General features: G+C 43.7%; 1 pseudogene; it reads right to left on the bottom strand.

Annotated features, from left to right (window-relative positions):
- Nucleotides 1-21,462: 21,462 nt before the first annotated feature.
- On the bottom strand, nt 21,463-22,273 carry LOC147728667 (cytochrome b-c1 complex subunit Rieske, mitochondrial pseudogene; annotated as a pseudogene).
- Nucleotides 22,274-22,762: the final 489 nt, after the last annotated feature.

Genomic DNA, 22,762 nt, shown 5'->3' on the forward strand with positions numbered 1-22,762 from the left:
GGCGGGCTCATGGAGCATCTGCAACATTGCGGCAGGCAGTACGGAGAGCACATCCCGCCGCTATGCCACCGAGGCATATTGTGCATTTCATTGGACAACGTGACAGGCACAGTGCAGTGCCTCCCACATTGTTCATTGAAAGGCATGGGGGTACCATAGGAACCCCCAATGTGCACCCCCCACACCCTGGGAGTCCCTGGGGGCCTGCAACGAGCCCCGGTAAGCATACTCTGCATGCCTTTATGTAGCGGCAATGCCGCCACGGAAAGGTATGTTCACAGCCACATTGTAATATGGCTGGCGGTGTCTGAGCGACACCACCACCATATTGAACCCTTTTCCGCCCGGTCGACTTGTGGACTGGGCAGAAAAGAGGTGGGTGGTCTTTCCATCTCCCGCCGACCCCCCAGCCATTGTAATATAGCGGGGGTCTTTGCTGCAAGGATGGGGGCGGATCACCCCCGCCGGTCTGGCGGTGACTACCGCCCGCCCTGCGGGGGTTGATCCGCCTGCCATCCTAACGGGGACCTCAATGCACAGATTTGCTCTCATTGGTGAAGCACATGTGAATACAAATAAGGTACTTGTTAGGCTTCCTGCATGTGGTGAAGGTGTGTACATCACAGGGGCACAGATTGAGAGACTGGGAATGACATGTCCCTTGAGCTCCCCATCCTTCCTCCCACACTCTAACAGTTCCTCTCCCCTCATTTGAAAAAGGAAGGTAACAGAGGCCCATCTGCATTGAGTCTCACTGGGTGCTGGGGGCATCTGACAATCACAGAGAAAGTTGTAATCTACTTCTATGTTATACAAAAAATCTGCAAACAGTTGCAACTTACATATCACCACAATTTACATTGTTAGAAGATTCCTCTTAAAAGTTTAACTTTCTTAAAGTATGTGTATGCTTCAACATGTATTTTCACACGAGTTATGTATGGGAAGATCCAATAGCTATAAATGCAAGTATAGATCTATCTATATGTTTGTGTTAAGTATGATGCAAACACAACAGGTGATGGACCGAATGTGGATCAATGTCACACACTCACCCCAGTCCAAAGATCTGGGCCCAAATCCATCGTTTTTTTGCACTCCACACCACCCTGGGTTAGACAGTGGCGATATGCAAATCAGCTCTGACCCTGTGCCCCATGGGAACAGTCCAGTCCGAACTACAAAAGCCATGTCCTTCCCAGTACGGAATCAAGCATCCGAGGACCGGACCAGTTTTGAGGTAACACCTCTCATCGGCCCGGCTAGCTTGACTCCAGTGGTGTGGAGTGCCTGGGACCCACGTCTGGGCATCCCCAGCGCACTTAGGGCGGAATATGCAAACACAACAGGTTTTGGACCGAATGTGGATCAATGTCACACACTCACCCCAGTCCAAAGATCTGGGCCCAAATCCATCGTTTTTTTGCACTCCAACCACCCTGGGTTAGACAGTGGCGATATGCAAATCAGCTCTGACCCTGTGCCCCATGGGAACAGTCCAGTCCGAACTATAAAAGCCATGTCCTTCCCAGAACGGAATCAAGCATCCGAGGACCAGACCGGTTTCGAGGTAACACCTCTCATCAGCCCGGCTAGCTTGACTCCAGTGGTGTGGAGTGCATGGGGCCCACGTCTGGGCATCCCCAGCGCACTTAGGGCGGAATATGCAAACACAACAGGTGATGGACGGAATGTGGATCAATGTCACACACTCACCCCAGTCCAAAGATCTTGGCCCAAATCCATAGTTTTTTTGCACTCCACACCACCCTGGGTTAGACAGTGGCGATATGCAAATCAGCTCTGACCCTGTGCCCCATGGGAACAGTCCAGTCCGATCTACAAAAGCCATGTCCTTCCCAGAACGGAATCAAGCATCCGAGGACCGGACCGGTTTCGAGGTAACACCTCTCATCAGCCCGGCTAGCTTGACTCCAGTGGTGTGGTGTGGAGTGCCTGGGACCCACGTCTGGGCATCCCCAGCGCACTTAGGGCGGAATATGCAAACACAACAGGTGATGGACGGAATGTGGATCAATGTCACACACTCACCCCAGTCCAAAGATCTGGGCCCAAATCCATCGCTTTTTTGCACTCCACACCACCCTGGGTTAGACAGTGGCGATATGCAAATCAGCTCTGACCCTGTGCCCCATGGGAACAGTCCAGTCCGAACTACAAAAGCCATGTCCTTCCCAGAACGGAATCAAGCATCCGAGGACCGGACCGGTTTCGAGGTAACACCTCTCATCAGCCCGGCTAGCTTGACTCCAGTGGTGTGGAGTGCATGGGACCCACGTCTGGGCATCCCCAGCGCACTTAGGGCGGAATATGCAAACACAACAGGTGATGGACTGAATGTGGATCAATGTCACACACTCACCCCAGTCCAAAGATCTGGGCCCAAATCCATCGTTTTTTTGCACTCCACACCACCCTGGGTTAGACAGTGGCGATATGCAAATCAGCTCTGACCCTGTGCCCCATGGGAACAGTCCAGTCCGAACTACAAAAGCCATGTCCTTCCCAGAACGGAATGAAGCATCCGAGGATCGGACCGGTTTCGAGGTAACACCTCTCATCAGCCCGGCTAGCTGGACTCCAGTGGTGTGGAGTGCCTGGGACCCACGTCTGGGCATCCCCAGCGCACTTAGGGCGGAATATGCAAACACAACAGGTGATGGACCGAATATGGATCAATGTCACACACTCACCCCAGTCCAAGGATCTGGGCCCAGATCCATCGTTTTTTTGCACTCCACACCACCCTGGGTTAGACAGTGGCGATATGCAAATCAGCTCTGACCCCGTGCCCCATGGGAACAGTCCAGTCCGAACTACAAAAGCCATGTCCTTCCCAGAACGGAATCAAGCATCCGAGGACCTGACCGGTTTCGAGGTAACACCTCTCATCAGCCGGGCTAGCTTGACTCCAGTGGTGTGGAGTGCCTGGGACCCACGTCTGGGCATCCCCAGCGCACTTAGGGCGGAATATGCAAACACAACAGGTGATGAACCGAATGTGGATCAATGTCACACACTCACCCCAGTCCAAAGATCTGGGCCCAAATTCATAGTTTTTTTGAACTCCACACCACCCTGGGTTAGACAGTGGCGATATGCAAATCAGCTCTGACCCTGTGCCCCATGGGAACAGTCCAGTCCGAATTACAAAAGCCATGTCCTTCCCAGAACGGAATCAAGCATCCGAGGACCGGACCGGTTTCGAGGTAACACCTCTCATCAGCCCGGCTAGCTTGACTCCAGTGGTGTGGAGTGCCTGGTATCCACGTCTGGGCATCCCCAGCACACTTAGGGCGGAATATGCAAACACAACAGGTGATGGACCGAATGTGGATCAATGTCACACACTCACCCCAGTCCAAAGATCTGGGCCCAAATCCATCTTTTTTTTGCACTCCACACCACCCTGGGTTAGACAGTGGCGATATGCAAATCAGCTCTGACCCTGTGCCCCATGGGAACAGTCCAGTCCGAACTACAAAAGCCATGTCCTTCCCAGAACGGAATCAAGCATCCGAGGACCAGACCGGTTTCTAGGTAACACCTCTCATCAGCCCGGCTAGCTTGACTCCAGTGGTGTGGAGTGCCTGGGACCGCCGTCTGGGCATCCCCAGCGCACTTAGGGCGGAATATGCAAACACAACAGGTGATGGACCGAATGTGGATCAATGTCACACACTCACCCCAGTCCAGTCCAAAGATCTGGGCCAAAATCCATCGTTTTTTTGCCCTCCACACCACCCTGGGTTAGACAGTGACGATATGCAAATCAGCTCTGACCCTGTGCCCCATGGGAACAGTCCAGTCCGAACTAAAAAAGCCATGTCCTTCCCAGAACGGAATCAAGCATCCGAGGACCGGACCGGTTTCGAGGTAACACCTCTCATCAGCCCGGCTAGCTTGACTCGAGTGGTATGGAGTGCCTGGGACCCACGTCTGGGCATCCCCAGCGCACTTAGGGCGGAATATGCAAACACAACAGGTGATGGACCGAATGTGGATCAATGTCACACACTCACCCCAGTCCAAAGATCTGGGCCCACATCCATCGTTTTTTTGCACTCCACACCACCCTGGGTTAGACAGTGGCGATATGCAAATCAGCTCTGACCCTGTGCCCCATGGGAACAGTCCAGTCCGAACTACAAAAGCCATGTCCTTCCCAGAACGGAATCAAGCATCCGAGGACCGGACTGGTTTCGAGGTAACACCTCTCATCAGCCCGGCTAGCTTGACTCCAGTGGTGTGGAGTGCCATCACCTGTTTTATTTGCAATTGCCGCCATAAGTGCGCTGGGGATGCTCAGACGTGGGTCCCAGGCACTCCACACCACTGGAGTCAAGCTAGCCGGGCTGATGAGAGGTGTTACCTCGAAACCGGTCCGGTCCTCGGATGCTTGATTCCGTTCTGGGAAGGACATGGCTTTTGTAGTTCGGACTGGACTGTTCCCATGGGGCACAGGGTCAGAGCTGATTTGCATATCGCCATTGTCTAACCCAGGGTGGTGTGGAGTGCAAAAAAACGATGGACTTGGGCCCAGATCTTTGGACTGGGGTGAATGTGTGACATTGATCCACATTCTGTCCATCACCTGTTTTGTTTGCAATTGCCGCCATAAGTGCGCTGGGGATGCTCAGACGTGGGTCCCAGGCACTCCACACCACTGGAGTCAAGCTAGCCGGGCTGATGAGAGGTGTTACCTCGAAACCGGTCCGGTCCTCGGATGCTTGATTCCGTTCTGGGAAGGACATGGCTTTTGTAGTTCGGACTGGACTGTTCCCATGGGGCACAGGGTCAGAGCTGATTTGCATATCGCCATTGTCTAACCCAGGGTGGTGTGGAGTGCAAAAAAATGATGGATTTGGGCCCAGGTCTTTGGACTGGGGTGAATGTGTGACATTGATCCACATTCTGTCCATCACCTGTTTTGTTTGCAATTGCTGCCATAAGTGCGCTGGGGATGCTCAGACGTGGGTCCCAGGCACTCCACACCACTGGAGTCAAGCTAGCCGGGCTGATGAGAGGTGTTACCTCGAAACCGGTCCGGTCCTCGGATGCTTGATTCCGTTCTGGAAAGGACATGGCTTTTGTAGTTCGGACTGGACTGTTCCCATGGGGCACAGGGTCAAGGCTGATTTGCATATCGCCATTGTCTAACCCAGGGTGGTGTGGAGTGCAAAAAAACGATGGATTTGGGCCCAGATCTTTGGACTGGGGTGAATGTGTGACATTGATCCACATTCTGTCCATCACCTGTTTTGTTTGTGTTAAGTATGATGGCACTTGGAAAAGGCAGAGGGAGATCCATGCATCATTTAATAAAATGGTGAGATTTTCAACTGTAACATGTAAAGGGTATGTGGTTTGCATTTGGGTAGGTCGAAGATTGTTAGTAGTTACTGAGTAGTGAAGAAGCAACAGGTCAATGAGATTAAAGACATGGTGGCAAAGGAATTTGTGATTAAGGTACTTTGTATGAGTGTTTAGGAAGGACATTTTGAAGTACGCACTATATATTTAAGTGGAATGAGTAGTGTTTTGATATTTGAAATCAAGAAAATAGTAATTTAAATAATATCTTGGTAGTTAAAATATTTAATAATATGTTCCATATTATTAAATATTATATATATGTAAGAAACTATTGAAACTGTTTGTTGTTTTTCAGAATTTTTTTTTGTTTGGATCAGACATGCAAGATGCCAAAAAAAGATGAAAAGAGAAGAAAACAAAAAACAAAAAAAGAGATCTACTTAAAGAAAAGTCAGAAAACTGTGTTACAAACAAATTAGAATGTTACTAAGGATAAAGTTTGCTTAGGTAAGAACACTAAACACTTTCTTAAAACAGTTGTGGAGAAATTATTTGAAGAGAATAGGAATGAAAGGAAAAAGAAGAGTTGTTCGACTAAGGAGAAGGAGTATGCCAGTTCAATGGTTAAAAATAATTTTTTGGGGGAAAACAACACATGTTAAACAAAGACAACAACAATTTAAACAGATTAGACAATGACTTGAAGTAGTGTAACTCAGGATTAATTGAAAAGATTGTAAGTAGTAGAAAAGAAGATTACTAGCATATCGGCATAAACAACAGATTGAAACTGTAGTGGATACTGCTTTTAATTTGAAACAAAAACTATTTATTTAGATATTAAAGAGAAGGAAATCATTGGACAAAACAATTATGTTTCTGAAAGACAATAGCAAAAGAAAAAAACTTGCTAATAGGAGTAACTTTTGTAAAAGTTTCATTGGTAAATGGAAACACAATTCTGCTGGGAAACATCCTTTACCACGCAGGCATTACAACGCAAAGCCTTTACAACACAACTTTTACAACACAGCAATAGTTACATCGCATGAATTTACAGCGCGTACTATAACTAGGCAAATGTAGGTACAATGCATGTTTTTACAATGCATTGTTAAGGATAGTATTGTAAGTTTTTGTTATAACTTTTATATGATTGATTTTGAAAAATGTAAGGTTTATTTATTTACTAAATATAAACATATATTTATATATTTGGTAATAGATATTTATGAGTAAATTAATACTCAGGTATTTAGTTGGTAAATATATTATTCTCAGAAGAATATTTATTTCTTTATTTATTTTATTTTTTTGGTTCTCATATCACCTGTCAAGCCTCTGCGGGTCTTATGAAGCTGCGTTTGTAATCTGTGGCCTCTACGGCTTACCGCACGCGCTTGCGCTTAGGTCGTCAGACCGGTCCCTTTTTTGTGAGGGAACCTGGTGTAATCATTAGACCAGTTATATTAATCTTAAATGTTGTCCCCCTCTCACAAAAGGGTGCCAGATGTTTATTAGCTTATCTTCTACGCCCTCATAGTCTTGACGAGCCATGGAGAAACAGGCTTTAGGCCAATCTTCCCTTTGTGGGGGTAGGGGATCTTTCCACCTCCTGCAAACTTCCCTTCTGGCCAGCAAAATGATATAAATTAATAGGCCTCTGTCTTTCTGAGAGAGGTTCTGACTCTGACAGCCATCATCTCCAAAAAACACTAATGACATGTTAATCACTATAGTGATGTTGAAGACATCTCGAATGTTGTCACCCACCTCAGCCCAAAATTTTCCAAGTGCAGGACATTCAAAGAAGATATGTAAATCATTAGCAAGAGGCAGTGAACATCTGGGGCATTTGGGGGCTGGTTCTGGGGCGAACTTGGCAATTTTTGCGGGAGTGTTATAAAGCCTGTTAATGACAAAGAAATGATTTTTTTTTAGACAAGCGGCCTTGACATATTTATGCAAAATCTTTAAGGAGGGCTCATACAATGACTCTATTGATGGCCCAAGGGGAGTTTCCATCCATACTGTGGCTAAAGGGGGGGTCTCGTGATCCTCAATTTCCAACAAGTTGTTATACCATATAGAGATTTCCTTTTTACTTGGGAGAATAGAATGCCACAACTCTTCAATCTCTCTATTCCCACTGACCTCCCCCTTTTCCGCATTATACCATGATACTAACCTTCAGAAGAATGTTTTAAAGTTTATTTTAAAGGTGTAGGCTAAATATTTTAGTAAATGATTACTCAGGTATTAATAATAATGCGACATTTATAATTAATATGGATGTATTTATAGAAATATGTAATATTAATTATGATATAAACAGTACCCAGGTAATAATTATGTAGGTAAATATTTCATTTTAGGTTAAAAATTAATAATTTTGATGTACAGTTTATTTATAAAAAAAAGGATTTTTTAAATATTTATCTTTTTTATTAATAAATTAATAATCAAATATTAATTTAGTTAGGTATTAAATATGTAGGTATATATTGAATTTTTAGGTGAAGCATGAATTTTGTGATATATATAACTTTATTTTAAAAATATAAATCTATAAATATTTAGCTTTATTATAATTTTACAAAGAATTTATTTATAAGGTAAAACGTTGTTATTGTTAAGAGTAAATTGTGTATTATATTATATATTTAACAATGTAAAGCATATGTAAATATTTATTAAAATACAAAAATGATTTTGTATACATATATATCATATTTTAAATAACACAAAATACATTTTCAATATTAGTTCACAATAAACATTAATAAACATGTATATAGAAATAGAAAACAGTTAACTTGTTTTACATTTTTTTATTCATAATTACACATTTTTAGCATATTTGTAATAAATTCAGAAAAAAATATAAACAAAAAGTTATATTTCTTAATATTTAACAACATTAAAATTTTCCTCAGTATTTTAACATTTTAAAATACACTTTTTAGCGTATACGTGATTTACATCATTACGGAGAGCATCGCTGGAGAGAACAGAAGCAAGGGATAGCTACGTTAAGGTTAGAAACATTTACATTATTAAAATACATAGGGGCCCATTACGATGTCAGGCGGATCACCACCGCCATGGTGGTGGTTGCGGTCCGCCCGACATTAATGCCCGGACACCACCCATTTCCCCCGCCATATTACTATGGCAGGAGGACCGCGGCGGACGTAAACACCGTCCGCCGCTTTTCCACCCTGGTCGCCTTGCGGCTGGGGCGGAAAATGTTTAATATGGTGTCGGTGTCTATGAGACACCGCCAGACATATCATGATAGGCTTGCTGACATGCTTTTCCGTGGTGGCATTGGGCATGCGGAGACTCCCTCCAGGGGCCCGTTGTGGGCCCCCTGGGAGTCCGGTTGATGGGGGGTGCACATGGGGGGTACCCCCCCGCATTTCAAAGTGCAAAATGGCAGGCACCGTGCAGTGCCTGTCATGTTGTGCTTTGAAATGCACAACTAGCATTTTTACCATTGTGGCGGGCGGCGCTTTCAGCACCGCCCGTCGCAATGGTAAAAATACAGGATGCGCCCGCCAGTTTGGCGGGCACATCCTAATGCCCAAGGCGGGACCGCCGCTCCTATGGCGGGCAATCCCGTTTTACACGAGGATGGCGGGTGGGCAAAGTCCGCTCGCCATCCTAATGGGGGCCATAGTATAGTGGTATTGTTTATTGTAAGGAGAAAGGAGGTAGATATCTTTAGTTAGTAAATGGTTTTTACATATGTTTGTTGTGTTTTCACAAATTGATTCCCGCTATTACATGTTGCGGTAGTAAGTCCACGTCGGGTCTTGTTTTTTTCTACAATAGTTTTTGTTGGTTAAGTACTTGATGTTAAATATATGAAGTACTTAGTCTAACAAAAGTGTTTGAAAATGTGTACTTATGGTTTAGCTGTACGTTGTTTAATAATTAACACATTTTTATTATATTTGCAGTTAGATGTATTTATACATTGTTTAAAATGGAATATCTTTTGGATGTGGTAATATCTTAATTTCTGCAGGATTTTGGGTTTGATGGATTGGTTTTTGGAAAATGTTGGCTTTTTTCATATTTCCTAAAAAAATATTGTTCAGGATTTTTTTCATGGGTTTCCTCATTTTGGATTTTAAAGGATTTCGAAAAGTATTTGGTTTTGCCTTATGATTGGATTGCATCGTTGGATTTTGATTCTTTTTTCTACACAAAAAATTATTTTCATGATTTTTTTATTTGGTGTCTTTTTTAATGTATGCATTTATTTTACTGTGCTTATTAACATCTTTTTCATCGGGTAATGGATTGTTTACATTGATTATGTGTTATTTATTATGGATTAAAGAATAAAAGGACTCTTGGTGAAGTTTTGCATGGTATGTAAGTCCAAGAGTTGAAGATAGAAGAATTCTGAAGGTAAGAAGACTGCTTTAATTTTAATATTTGTTTATTATGGGCAATTGAATAAGTAGGAGTTGTTTTAGGTTAAAACAGACAAGTAAATATAATGGGGGTCATTAGGATGGCGGTCGAACTTATTCCGCCAGCCATCCTATCTGTGTTTGGGACTGCCCGCCATAAGGGCGGGGGTTCCGTGGGAGGGATTAAGATGCGCCCGCCACTGTGGCGAGCGCATACTGCATTTTTAGCATTGTGACTGGCAATACTCTTGCCACAATGCTAAAAATGCATATATGCATTTGCATTAACAAAGCGGCAGGCACCGATCTGTGCCTGCCGCTTTGTTAATGCAAATGCAGGGGGTACCACAGGTACCCCCGGTTGCACCCCCATCTGTCCTTCACTCCAGGGGCCCGCAGGGGGCCCCTGAAGGGAAGACCGCATGCCTTTCCGTGGCGGCGATAGGCTTCTGTTTTGGGCCATGCTAATATGGTTGGCGGTGTCTAATAGACACTGCCACCATATTAAACCTTTTCCGCCCTGGCCGCAAGGCGACCGCGGCAGAAAAGCGGCAGACGATCTTTCCGTCCGCCGCGGTCCCCCCCTCTATCCTAATATGGCAGGGGGCAATCCGCCCGCCATCCTAATGGGCTCCAATGTGTTTTAAAATTGTAGGATGTGTGCAAGATTATCCAGGTAGTCTGAAGCCAATTGCAACGAAAAGTGTTGCATTAAAGCCAATAGCCTTTCTGACATTTCTTTAGTTCTGTTAGAAATAAGTGGGTTTAGACTACCTGTTAATGATTGCGACATTCTCATTTCTTGGAAACTTTGCTCCTTCTTCAAAATTTCCCAAAAATGATAGACATTATGATGAGGTTTTCCAATTGCTTTATTGAAGGAGTTGTGCCATCCCTCTATGGCATTGTTTTTCTTTGCTCCTCCCTCTAAGCAGGTTGAGTAACAGTTCCACCACTCCATATGGAAACGTGGTCTCCTTCTGTGAACTGACCTGCTTAGATGGCCAATCCATGTGTCTTCAAAATAATTTAGTATAGGTGCCAATTTGTCTTCATTTGCTGAAAAAATATTCAGATTCAGTAATTGAGGTGTAGTACTCTTCTACACTCGCAGGAGGAACAACGCAAAGGGCAGTTCGTTTTTTAAGTTCAAACTGTAGTTTGCGCAAAAATGCCAGAGAAAAGAGAAAAGAACATCCTTGTATTTTGGTTTCTGGATATGTTCTTGTAATTGTATTAATCATAGAAATTTCAAAGTCAATTATTATTTTCTAGGGCTTTTGTTAGATGTTTTTGATGTTATCACTGATAAAAAATCAGTACATGTTGAGGATTGTTTATCAGGTAGTAAAATGTATATTAAGGGAATTACTGTATTGTTAATGTATGCGTGGACAGTGTATATTTGGTTGAATAGATGTGGCGTGCTTTTAAACGTTCCATTCATCATCCAAATATCACTGTTTCCTAACCATACTAAATATTGTGCTGTGCTGAATATTAATATTCTTTTTTGAGGGTTTTCCTTATCATGCAGTAGGAAAGGCTCATTTGAAGAAGTAATAGAGAGTTCAGATGGAACTATAATGTCAGAGTATGTTTGGGGTGTTACTCTTTGTGGGTTACTTGTCTGTTTTTGACATTGTATAATTCTTCTCAAATTAGGCATTGTGGGCATACTACTTGCAAAATGTGGGGGTATTTGTTGTGATACCTCCCTTAAAAGTGAACCACAGGGTTCATTGGAGTTGGATGCAATATCCTTAATTTCATGTATTCTTTCGCTAACTTCAATATCCATAGCAGAGGCAGAGTGGTTATGGTTTGTGGTTTTTAAAACAGTGTCACCAAGGGTAACCGCTCTGCCTGTGCAATGGGTTGAGTAATATTGCACACACTTCCAATGACATCTGGGTTCAGATAGTCTCTCCTTTCAATAAACATACCCACTATAGTTCAGTAGTCTGTTCCCTCTTTTGCTTTTAGCTTCTTTGGATGGTGTTGCCATTTGTTTGCCGTAAAGAGAAGAAACAAAAACACAAATGTAATTTATTTTAAAATTAGTGATGTATACCTGTTTAGAGGGACAATGACTATGTTTATATAATTTTCACAGTTGCCAATGTTTGCATTTTGTACATTTTGTTATTGTTTTTCATTTGATGCATCTCTAATTTGTATTATATTTGGATATATTATTGGGAAAAAGAAACATTAGTTAGTTGTATAGGGAAATACTTTAATATGTCTTCCCTTTAAATTAGATCTTGTAATGTTCTTTACTTTTGCCAAATTAGATATTGCCTGTGTTTCTGAAAAAAATATGTTTTCATATTTTTGTTAGGTATTTTTATTTTATTGGTGAAGTTTCCTAGTGAGTTTAACATAGTAGTTTAGATTTGTTGGTTTGTCTTTTTAATATCTTACCTTTAGAAAATACTTCTCGTTATTTATTTCTTTATTTAGTTTTTTGTAGTTGTGTTGTGGTCTGTAAAAGATGAAAGAAAAATAATGATAGTGTTCGAATAGTTTTTTACATAAGATCTCTGACATATAAATGCATTTCTTTGGTTAAGGAGCAGTACTATTCTGTTTTATCATTATATTAAAACAACAATTTTCATGGTTATACTTACATTTTTGTTTTTCTGTGAAGATTTTATAATCAAGGATAATAGATTTATTTTTCAGTTATTCATTGTTTGCGGATGAGAACATATTATGTTCTGGAATATATTTTATGTACAGTTTTAAAATGATAATAATTAGTGATGTGTTAATTGAAAGTTTGAAAGCTGAAAGAGATAAGTTCACAATGTTAACTTTTTTTTTTGATAATGTATTTTGTGTTTGTGTTTTTTTATAAAGTTTGTTATATTTGAAAGAATTACCATGGTATATGGTTTTGCTGCTGAACAGTGTATTTTGTTATTTCTTTGTTGTGATCTTTTTGACTTCAGATGTTGAATTAAAGTAATCTGTTGATATATAAAGAAAATTAGAGTAAGATTATTAGTTGTAACTTTTTTAATTTTGCATGTTTTCTGAAAAAAGCAGTTCTTGAAGTAAGAATATTTGTTTGATCTAATCACTATCCAGCATTTATTTTTCTTACTTAGTTGTATTTGAGAGCATTACCTTGTAATATAAATTTTCTGTTGTGCAGTGTATTTTGCGATTTCTTTGTTGAGATGTTGTTTTCCTTTGAGGATGTATTCTAGTAATCTGTTCATATAAATAGATAATTAGAGTGCGAAGAGGAGATTAAACATTTAGGGCCCCATTAGGATGGCGGGCAGACTTAGTCCGCCCGCCACCCTAACGGAGATCGGGACCGCCCGCCGAAAGGGCAGGGGTCCCAACATTGGCATTAGGATGCGCCCGCCACAGTGGCGCATTCCTCAATTTACATTGTGGCAGGCGGTGCTCACTGCACCGCCCACCACAATATGAAATACAAATGCACGCATTTGCATAATCGAAACGGCAGGCACCTGCCGCTGCGATTATGCCAATGCAGGGGGGTACCACAGGTACCTCTGTGTGCCACCCCCTATGGCCGTCACTCTGGGGGCCCACAGGGGGCCCCCGCAGCAATCACCGCCTGCCTTTCCGTGGCGGCATTGGCGCCGCGGAAAGGCCCCTGAATTAAGCCATCGTAATATGGCTGGCGGTGTCCATTGGACACCGCCACCATAATAATCTATTACCGCCGCGGTCGCAAGGCGACCCAGCGGTAAAGCGGCAGACGGTCTTTCCGTCCGCCATTGTCCCCTCCGCCATCCTAATCAGGCGGAGGGGAAAACGAGAGTGGTTGTCGGGCGGATTGCCTCCGCCTGGATATCGGGCAGAGGCAATCCGCCCGATATCCTAATGGAGCCCTTAATGTTATGCATGTTTTTATAGAAGCAGCTTTTGGAGTAAGATTATTTTTTTTAATCTCATTCCTATCCACTTTTTTTTGAGCTAAGCATATTTTTGAGTAGGTTTTGGAATGTAGATATAGCAGTATTATGCATATTTTGGGAATCAAACATCTTTTGGAGTTGGAATATTTATTTTAACCTAAGCACTATCCAGCACTTTCTATTAGGCAAGCATTATTTGGAGTTGGAATAGTCATTTTAACCTACACACTATCTAGCACTTACTCTTAGGTAAGTTTTTTTTGGGATTTGGAATAGTTATTTTACCCTGAACACTAACCAGCACTTTCTATCAGGTAAGCATGTTTTGGAGTTGCAATAGTCAGTATACACTACATTGTCAGCACCCGGTCGCTCCACCCGCTCCCTCTCTGATCTGCATCGCTGTGTGTGGTATCGTATTTGTTCATCTCGTCCTGCCATTGGTATCGTATTTGTTCATCTCGTCCTGCCATTGCTGATAAACATTTTTATCTGTGCAAGATCGTGCCTCACTGCCCCGATTACGTTTTGTTGTGCCTCACTGCCCCGATCCCGTTTTGTTGTGCCTTGTAGCCCGATCCCCTCCCCACTGCATTCTGTGCCATTGCCCTGTTGATTGAAATATTTTCTGTGCCAGATTGTGCCTCACTGCCCCCGACCCCGTCCTGCATAGTTTCAATTTCACTCTCACTCTCACAATTTCACTCTCTGCTGCCATTTTGTTGTGCCTTGTAGTCCGATCCTCTCCCCACTCGCCACCCCGCTCCCGCCTCCCAGCTGCTCCTCCCTTGCTCCGCCCCCTCCACTCTCCACTTCTGACAGCTGCACTTACGCGCAGCGAGCGCGCCCCTTGCGCGCCGAAGGCGTGCCAAAGGTAAGCCCGTCTACGCCCGTCCGCGCCTGGACCGCGACCAACACCAGAGCCCCTGGCCCCCGCAAAATCCACTCCACCCGCCTAACATACGACGCCGCAACCCTCTCTGCACTCAACACTGGCTGTCTACCTGACTGCCACCAAGCCGCCCCAGGACTCACCCATGGACTCTTCACCTGCCAATCCTGCAAGTTCTGCTGCATCAGGACCCACACTACATCCATAAACGCCAAACGGAGCTACGACAATAACCACCTGAAGTGCATCCTGCTCAACATCCGCTCGGTCCACAGTCACGCCATTAAACTATGGAACCTACTAGACACCTCAACGCCGGACGTCGCCTTTCTTACAGAAACCTGGATGAACACCTCATCTGCCCCCGACATCGCCATAGCCATCCCGGATGGTTACAAGATCATCCAAAAGCACCGCATCAACCAAACAGGAGGAGGCATCGCCATCGTCCACAAGAACACCATCCGCATCACGACCAGCTCCGACGACACCCTCACAGCAGCCGAACACCTTCACTTCCAGATACACACCGACCCCAAGACCACACTTAGAGGCACCCTCATCTACAGACCACCAGGACCCCGCACACAATTCAGCGAAGACATCACTGACTTTATCAGCCCACACGCCCTCCCCTCCGAGTACTACATTCTCCTAGGGGACCTCAACTTCCACCTGGAAAATAACAACAACAGCAACACCACCACCCTTCTGGACAACCTCGCCAATCTTGGACTCAAACAACTGGTAAACACCCCCACCCACTACGCCGGACACACGCTCGACCCAATCTTCTCCTCCAGCAAACACGTCTCCTTCAATCACGCCACAGGACTCCACTGGACGGACCACAGCTGCATCCACTTCAACTTCAGAAAGACCACGACCCACCACCACCCACAACAAGTCCCCCGCAGAAACTGGAACAAAATTACCACCGACCAGCTCACCACATCGCTAAACCAAAACCCTCCCGCAAAATCATCGGGCCCAAATCAAGCAGCCATCAAACTCACTCAATGGATTAGCCACTGCGCTGACAAACTAGCACCCTGGAAAAACCATCACAACAAGCCAGGTAGCAAAAAAGCCTCCTGGTTCAATGACGACCTCAAGAACTCCAAAAAGAACTGCTGCACCCTCGAGAAATCCTGGAGAAAAAACCCAACCACAAAAAACATGACCGCCCTCAAGGACGCCACCCGCAAACACCACCAGCTGATCCGATCCACCAAGAAATCAGCATTCAAGGATCGACTCGACAACAACGCCCACAACAGCAAGGAACTCTTCAGCATCATCAAAGAGCTTACCAACCCCAGCGCCGGCACCAACGACATCACTCCCTCTCAAGACCTCTGCGACTTTCTAGCCTCGTTCTTCCACAGCAAAATCGCTGACATACATAATAGCTTCGCCGACCATTCCCTCCACTTACCTCTGAACTGAAGCCCCCCACCACCACCCTTTGTGCCTGGAACCTAATCAGCACCGAAGACACCATCCGCTTGATGAACTCCATTCACTCCGGGTCACCAACCGACCCATGCCCCCACCACATCTTTAACAAGGCCAACTCCATCATCGCACCCCATCTCAGGGATATCATCAACTGCTCCTTCAACACCGCCACCTTCCCGGAAAGCTGGAAACATGCCGAACTCAATGCCTTCCTGAAGAAACCTACAGCAGACCCCACAGCACTTAAGAACTACCGCCCCATCTCGCTCCTCCCTTTTCCAGCCAAAGTCATAGAGAAGACCGTCAACAGTCAGCTCGCCGCCTTCCTCGAGTCTAACAACTCCCTCGACCCCTCACAGTCCGGCTTCTGAGCCAAACACAGCACCGAAACCACCCTCATTGCAGCCACAGACGACATCTGAACACTACTCGACAACGGGGAAACAGCTGCCCTCATCCTCCTGGACCTCTCCGCAGCGTTTGACACGGTCTGTCATAGCACCCTTGTACAACGCCTCAGCAATGTTGGGATACAAGGAAAAGCATTGGATTGGATCATTTCGTTCCTAGACGGAAGAACCCAGAGAGTCCGCCTCCCCCCTTTTAGATCACACAAGGATCATCGCTCAGCCCACCCTCTTCAAAGTCTACATGAGCCCCCTCGCATCCATTGCACGCCAGCACAACCTTAACATCATCTCCTACACTGACAACACACAGCTGATTCTCTCCCTCACCAAAGACCAAAACACCGCCAAAACCAACCTACACGGAGGGATGAAAGACGTAGCCGAGTGGATGAAGAACAGCTGCTTAAAACTGAATTCAGACAAGACGGAAGTCCTCATCCTAGGATCATGCCCCTCTGCATTGGACAACTCATGGTGGCCACCGGCCCTGGGCAGCACACCCATACCAACGGACCATGCTCGCAACCTGGGATTCATTCTAGACTCCTCCATCTCGATGACCAGACAAGTCAACGCCATCTCATCATCATGTTTTAACATCTTACGTATGCTCAGAAAGATCTTCAGATGGATCCCCACTGAAACAAGAAAGACGGTCACCCAAGCACTTGTCACAAGCCGGCTGGACTACGGAAACACCCTCTACGCCGCAACCACAGCCAAATTGCAGAAAAAACTCCAACATATTCAGAACGCCTCCGCCCAGCTCATCTTAGACATACCCCGCCACAATCACATATCCGATCACCTGAGAGACCTTCACTGGCTCCCCGTCAACAAGAGAATAACGTTCCGCCTCCTCACCCACGCACACAAAGCCCTCTATGACCTAGGACCCAAATACCTCAACACACGCCTGACATTCTACACCCCCACCCGCCAACTACGATCGTCCAATCAAGCTCTCGCTGTGATTCCACGCATTCGAAGAGCCAACTTGGGAGGAAGATCATTCTCCTAATTAGCGGCCAAAACCTGGAATTCTCTCCCCACCCACCTCCGCCCCACATAGAACCACCTCTCCTTCAGAAAACAACTCAAAACTTGGCTATTTGATAGGTAGCGACTCCCCCCCTCAAGTGCCTTGAGACCCTCTGGGTGAGTAGTGCGCTATACAAATATTTACTTGACTTGACACTTTCTCTTAGGCAATTGTTTTTTGGAGTTGGAATAGTTATTTTAACCTGAACACTATTAAGCATTTTTACCGAAGCTAACACTACTTGGAGTAGGAATAATAATGTTAACATACTACTATTCTGTATATTCTTACAATCAAACACCTCTTGTAGTTGGAATAACAATTTTAATCTAAGCACTATCCAGCACTTTCTACTAGGCCAGCATCTTTTGGAGTTGCAATAGTTATTTTAACCTACACACTGTCCAGCACTTTCTCTTAGGCAGGTGTATTTTGGAGTTGAAATATTTATTTTAACCTAAACACTATCCAGCATTTTCTCAGAGGCAAACACCTTTTGGAGTAGGAATAGTAATTTTAACATACTACTCTCCTGCTTATTTTTACAATCAAGCACCTCTTGGAGTTGGAATAGTAACTTTAATCTAAGCACGATTCAGCACTTTCTATTAGTCAAGCATCTTTTGGAGTTGGAATAGTTATTTTACCATATACACTATCCGATACAGAAAAGGGGGTGGTGATGAACAGAGTGTCTGAATTAAGCAGACCACTCTTACCCAGCCAAGAGATCAGGGCTTAATACATCACCGTTATTTAGCTCACTGCATCACCCCAGTTCAGAACCTGGCTATATGCAAATTAGCCTGACCCCGTGCCTCATGGGAACAGGGCAGACCAAACTACCAAGCCAATTCTTCACTGGTAAGGAGACATGCTTCCGGGGACCGGTTTCTGGCATTTCAGCCGTCGTCTGCCCGGCGTGCTTGAATCCTGGTGGTGAAGTGAGCAAGGGACTCATGTCTGAGTATACCCTGCCACACCTGTAGTGTCCAAAAACGATACAGAAAAGGGGGTGGTGATGAACAGAGTGTCTGAATTAAGCAGACCACTTTTACCCAGTCAAGAGATCAGGGCTTAATCCATCACCGTTATTTAGCTCACTGCATCACACCAGTTCAGAACCTGGCTATATGCAAATTAGCCTGACCCCGTGCCTCATGGGAACAGGGCAGACCAAACTACCAAGCCAATTCTTCACTGGTAAGGAGACAAGCTTCCGGGGATCGGTTTCTGGCAGTTCAGCCGTCGTCGGCCCGGCTTGCTTGAATCCTGGTGGTGCAGTGAGCAAGGGACTCATGTCTGAGTATACCCTGCCACACCTGTAGTGGCCAAAAACGATACAGAAAAGGGGGTGGTGATGAACAGAGTGTCTGAATTAAGCAGACCACTCTTACCCAGTCAAGAGATCAGGGCTTAATCCATCACCGTTATTTAGCTCACTGCATCACCCCAGTTCAGAACCTGGCTATATGCAAATTAGCCTGACCCCGTGCCTCATGGGAAAAGGGCAGACCAAACTACCAAGCCAATTCTTCACTGGTAAGGATACAAGCTTCTGGGGACCGGTTTCTGGCATTTCAGCCATCGTCGGCCCGGCTTGCTTGAATCCTGGTGGTGCAGTGAGCAAGGGACTCATGTCTGAGTATACCCTGCCACACCTGTAGTGGCCAAAAACAATACAGAAAAGGGGGTGGTGATGAACGGAGTGTCTGAATTAAGCAGACCACTCTTACCCAGTCAAGAGATCAGGGCTTAATCCATCACCGTTATTTAGCTCACTGCATCACCCCAGTTCAGAACCTGGCTATATGCAAATTAGCCTGACCCCGTGCCTCATGGGAACAGGGCAGACCAAACTACCAAGCCAATTCTTCACTGGTAAGGAGACAAGCTTCCGGGGACCGGTTTCTGGCAGTTCAGCCGTCGTCGGCCCGGCTTGCTTAAATCCTGGTGGTGAAGTGAGCAAGGGACTCATGTCTCAGTATACCCTGCCACACCTGTAGTGGCCAAAAACGATACAGAAAAGGGGGTGGTGATGAACACTATCCAGCACTTTCTCTTAGGCAAGTATGTTTTGGAGTTGGAATATTTATTTTAACCTAAACACTATCCAGCACTTTCTCTTAGGCAAGCTCTTTTGGAGTTGGAAAAGTTATTTTAATCTACACACTATCCAGCCCTTTCTCTTAGGCAAGTGTCCTTTGGAGCTGGAATAGTGATTTTAACCTAAACACTATCCAGCATTTTTTCTGAGGCTAACACTCCTTGGAGTAGGAATAGTAATTTTAACATACTACTATCCTGCATATTTTTTGAATCAAGCACCTCTTGTAGTTGGAATAATACTTTTAATCTAAGCACTATCCAGCACTTTCTATTATGCAAGCATCTTTTGGAGTTCAAATGGTCATTTTAACCTACACACTGTCCAGCACTTTCTCTTAGTCAAGCGTGTTTTGGAGTTGGAATAGTTATTTTAACCTAAACACTATCCAGCATTTTCTTTGAGGCATACACCCTTTGGAGTAGGAATAGTAATTTTAGCATACTACTACCCTGCTTAGTTTTAAAATCAAGCACCTATTGGAGTTGGAATAGTAATTTTAATCTGATCACTACCTAGCACTTTCTCTTAGGCTATTGACCTTTGGAGTTGGAATAGTGATTTTAACCTAAACACTATCCATCATTTTCTCTGAGCCAAAACACCCTATGGAGTAGGAATAGTCATTTTACCATACTACTATCCTGCATCATTTTACAATCAAGCACCTTTTGGAGTTGGAATAGTCATTTTAATCTAAGCACTATCCAGCACTTTCTATTAGGAAGCATCTCTTGGAGTTGGAATAGTTATGTTAACCTACACACTGTCCAGCACTTTCTCTTAGGCAAGTGTATTTTGGAGTTGGAATAGTTATTTTAATCTGATCACTATCCAGCACTTTCTTTTTAGCAAGTGGCCTTTGGAGTTGGAATATGGATTTTAACCTAAACACTATCCAGCATTTTTTCTGAGGCAAATACTCTTTGGAGTAGGAATAGTAATGTTAACATTCTACTATCCAGGTTATTTTTACAATCAAGCACTCATTGGAGTTGGAATAGTAATTTTAATCTAAGCACTATCCAGAACGTTCTATTAGGCAAGCATCTTTGGGAGTTGGAATAGTGTTTTTTAACATACACACTGTCCAGCACTTTCTCTTAGGCAAGTGTTTTATGGTATTGGAATAGTTATTTTAACCTAAGCACTATCCTGAATTTTCTCTGATGCAAACACCCTATGGAGTAGGAGTAGTAATTTTAACATACTACTATCTTGCATATTTTTACAATCAAGCACCTTTTGGATTTGGAATAGTAATTTTAATCTAAACAATATCCAGCACTTTCTATTAGGCAAGCATCTTTTAAAGTTGGAATAGTTATTTTAACCTACACACTGTCCAGCACTTTCTCTTAGGAAAGTGTAATTTGGAATTGGAATAGTTATTGTAACCTCAACACTATCCAGCATTTTCTCAGAGGCAAACGCCCTTGGACATAGGAATAGGAATACTAAGATACTACTAGCCTTCATATATTTACAATAGAGTACCTTTTGGACTTGGAATAGTAATTTTAACTTAAACACTATCTAGCATCTTGTTTTAGGCAAACATAATTTGCAGTACAATTATTTATTTTACATTGTATACTATACAGTATTTATTGTGAGGCAAAAACACTTTGGGGTAAGACTAGTAATTTTAATATATTATTACCTTACTGATGGATTTATTAAAAACTTACACCACCTAAGTATTAAAAGCATTAATTGTACAATACAAGCTTAAAACAGGTTTAAGGATGCACAAGAATTTTGCAGCCCATGCAACTTTAGAGAGCCTGAACGATAATTATTGTTACACTGAGTATCCAACAGAATACAAGTTAACAAGACCTTAAATAAGTTGCATCAACATTTCGTTATTCTGATTTAACCAACAATCACAATGTCTTGAATGAATTCATAAGTAGGAACCTCTAAGTTATAAGGAGAAGGGCCTTTCCTGATCCTTCCAGATGCATCATAATGCGACCCGTGGCAAGGACAGTAATAGCCACCAAAATCTCCTGCATTGGAAATGGGTACGCAGCCAAGATGTGTGCACACTCCTATTAGAATAGGCCATTCTGTTTTTTTTTACTCTGTTTAAATCATGCTGTGGGTCCCTTAAATCAGCCAAACTGACTTGAGCTTCCTGGTCAATTTCCTTTTGGGTTCTTTGACGAACAAAAAGTAGTTTTCCTCTCCACTTGAACACCATATTCTTGCCTTCTGGAATATCAGATAGCTTGACTTCAATCTTCGACATTGCCAAAACATCGGCAGAGGCATATGCTGTTGCAACAGCTGCTACTCCGGTTACCAAGTAGGAGTAACTTCTTCTAGAGTCCACACTGTCCTGTGAAGACTTGGTGGAATTTAATACTTCTGGTCGTCTGTAGTCAGTAAAATCGGGAACAGTGACATCGCTGTGTACAAAACGGACAACAGAAGGACCGTTGATGCCTACGATAGCCTTATGCCCACTTGCCGGGCCAAGCCCGAGAAGCGGATCGCGGGTCAGGAAGGGCTTCTTTATTTCAAGCAGCTGCAACTTTTCAGCCACCACTGGAACCCCGGTGACCAGCTGCTTCATCGGACCTGCTATGACATGCGAGGTGGCAGCCAGATAGGGCAAAAAGGGCCCAGAACGGGCAGCTACATACAATATGGTGAAGACTCTCCCAACCGGAAACTCCATTTTTTAAAATCAAGTGTGAAAATTATAAAAACGACAATATTAGCTTAACTTAGAATATATATTTTTTTTAAGTGAAGTATGATTATGTTTTTTTTGGAGTGTAGTTATTTTTAGCATTATTTACTATACAGCAGGTATTTTACATCTTATTTTAAATGGGAAAAAAAGATGTGGTGACTTACTTTTGTTATATATTTAAAAAAAAAAAGTCTATTCAGTAAAGATGTTAGGAAGTTGTGAGTTTTGAAACAAGCTGAAAAATTAAAAACATGTTTGATTTTAGATTATTTGTTTTTGGAAAAATTGTTAAGTAGCTATATATTTCTATAGTTTGTACTTACTTCGAGTTTTAGTTGGCTTATTTCGACGAGTATCTTCTGGCAAGTGTAATTCTGCGTGCAGTCTCTGGTAATCATGTAACTATAATTTTAAAAATGGTGGATGGCTCCTTTTATACTTTTTGTGGTCTGGAACACTTTTTGAAAGATA

This window comes from Lissotriton vulgaris, chromosome 3_1, assembly GCF_964263255.1.
Source record: "Lissotriton vulgaris chromosome 3_1, aLisVul1.2, whole genome shotgun sequence".
In the NCBI taxonomy this organism is placed as follows: Eukaryota; Metazoa; Chordata; class Amphibia; order Caudata; family Salamandridae; genus Lissotriton; species Lissotriton vulgaris.